The sequence below is a fragment of the Macadamia integrifolia genome, unplaced genomic scaffold, assembly GCF_013358625.1.
Source record: "Macadamia integrifolia cultivar HAES 741 unplaced genomic scaffold, SCU_Mint_v3 scaffold1681, whole genome shotgun sequence".
Lineage (NCBI taxonomy): Eukaryota > Viridiplantae > Streptophyta > Magnoliopsida > Proteales > Proteaceae > Macadamia > Macadamia integrifolia.
Window position 1 is genome coordinate 107,952 of NW_024868307.1, and position 2,631 is coordinate 110,582.

At 35.2% G+C, this 2,631-nt stretch overlaps 1 protein-coding gene across 1 annotated transcript in view; it reads left to right on the forward strand.

The window, feature by feature from the left end:
• Nucleotides 1-2,631, forward strand: part of LOC122064557 (two-component response regulator ARR2) — a 9,035-nt gene that overhangs the window by 3,705 nt on the left and 2,699 nt on the right. The gene's annotated exons all lie outside the window — the stretch shown is intronic.

The following is a 2,631-nucleotide window of genomic DNA, read 5'->3' on the forward strand; positions in this document are numbered from 1 at the left end:
GAAAATAAACAATGGCCAATGGCCTTACACTTAAAGAGAATAAACTTCCAAAAATAAAAAGATACTTAGAAACTCAATTGCATGAAATAAAAACTACCTAATAGATCAATATAAAGAAATCTTAGTTTCCTAATTGTGTAAGACAATCAAATATCACTAGATTTAAAGCAAAGTACTAGAATCAAATAAGATTTGGTGGGGTCTACAAAATCTTCTAAGATCTTCTAAAAATCTGGATCGATCTTGGGACCCACAAGATCTTCTAAAATCTTCTAAGATCTTCTAAAATCTGGATCGAGCTTGGGGCCCACAAGATCTTCTTCTTTCTATTCTTCCAACCACAAAGATGGCTGCTTTTTCTTCTTCTTGCGCCTGTACACTTTGATGTCCCCATCAACCTGTTAAGAAAAATGAAGACAAAGGATAAAAAGTGTTTAGAACAAAATCTCTTCAATATTCTATTCTTGTGGTCACGATTATGCTTGGTATTCAGATTCTTTGGTTCTTGATACATTTGGGAGAAAGAGAAGGGAGGGAAAGGAGGGAGGGAGGGAGAGAGAGAAAGCCTAGGTTTTTGGGAGAGATACAAATTGCTTCCAAATGAACCAATCCCAATAGGTTCTCTTAGTTCGGGAAAAGTAGCAGATTTACAAATTGGATGATAGTGCCATAAACCCCACAAATATGTTTGTATTTTGTAGACCAATAAGCTAAACTATAATTCTTACAAAAAAAGTAGGAGATAATGATAGAGAAGGATAAAAACAGGGATTTTAATATATAGACAGTCCCTCATTGTTACCCTACACTAACTGTGAACAAAATGAGGTGAAGGGAAGTAGTTGAATTCCAAATAATAGAACCTAGGAAACTGGGGTCTTTCAAAGACCTTGAAATGTAAAGTGAGATAAGGGGTAGATGGCTCAGTTGGAAGATGTGTAAAATGTCTTGTTGCCAAAGGTTTTGCCCAGAAATTTCGCATTGGCTAGACACTTGAGTCTTGTTGCTAAGTACACTACAGTTCAACTTACCTTTGATTGCATCTACCAATGACATCCTGATAATAATATTATTGTTCCCAAGGAGATCAGTTTTCCGAAATTTGGATCACTTTTATTTTTGTAACATGTTTTTGGATTTCTAGTTCTGTTAATCCTGCTAAGAATAAAAATTAAGAGTTTACTATGTTAGTATATTTCCAGTTTTTCAAAGAAATGCAAGCAATAAGGCTGTCCAAGATGCCATTTCCTCATATGTCACTGATGTTAGGTATATAGAACCTTTAAACCTTAGAAGAAGAGAGACAAAAGTTGTGCATGATGGGGAGAAGCTTATTTAGTATTATCATTGTGCTTTTCAATATAATTTGAACCCATCACAAATAGATACTCAAATAGCAGATAAGTCATACTGGAAATTTTGTCTGAGTGTATGTATTTGATGGGAGATCTGATTGAGTGTTGTACGACACTCTTTAATATTATTTGATTGTGGCTTGGAAAAAGATACTCGAATAGTAGAGGAGTCACATTCCACAGTTGAGGGCAGTAAGATTCTGTTCTAACTAATGTTTTCGAGATTGAATTTTATTTTGTTAGATGCAATGGAACTGAATGCAGAGACTTCAACATGTATTGGCACGAAATTTTGATATATTATTTATGTGCCAAAATATGCTTAATTGGAAATGCCTAAGATGTGACATATGCAAGTACTTCCCCCCGGGGGGGGGATTCACAAGAAGAAAGAAGATGTGGACACTGGTGGCTTTGGAAGTCATCTTTTAAGAAGTAAATGAAACCTACAATTTTATAAATTTTTTTTTTTTTTTTTATATATAGAATTTATTTGTTTCTATTTTTAGTTGGAGTCTTGTGTTAGGATATTTACATCGTGTGAACTCCTATTAGAGCAAGACATACAGAGATTTTACTTCTTCCATTTGTTGATCCTGATTGGATTGTGTCAATTTATTGATTGGCTATTTCCAATAGGTAATTTAGGTGAGATCTTTAACCCCATAACATTCTGGTCACTTCTGTTTGTTTTGCTTTGTGAATGTACATGCTTGCAGCCAGCTTATCAGTGGATTCATTGTCAGTGCAAATGACACAATCTTTTAATTGTCTACAATGCTCAATATGGTTCATTATTGCATAGACCGTCAATCCAAATTTGGTGTGGGGAAAGATGGAATATGATTGATTTCTATCTTTCTTATTCCTTTTTTCATTTAAGTAATTCAGATAATTCTAAAGCATGTTATACTTTGTGTTTGGAATTCAACAAATTTCCGCCAATTTACAAGATATTTGATATATTCAGGCTTGAACATTCTCTTTTTTATGTGAGATGTGTGGCCATCAGTATACGAGGGGACTAAATATTTACTTCTTAAAACTGGTCAAAGTAAAGAATAAAGATCGAAGTTATTAAAAAATAAGAAGGAAATAAGGAGGTGCTGGGATGGGGGAGCGAAGTAAAAACAGAAAATGCTCCTTCTGAAACACCTTCATTTTCCCAAGACCCAGTGCTTCCTCTGCCGCTGATTCATTCTTGTCCCCCATTTTGATCTGTTTGCAAGTTAAAGATCCACTTCTTCGCCCCAACCCCCCCCCCCCCCCCCCCCCC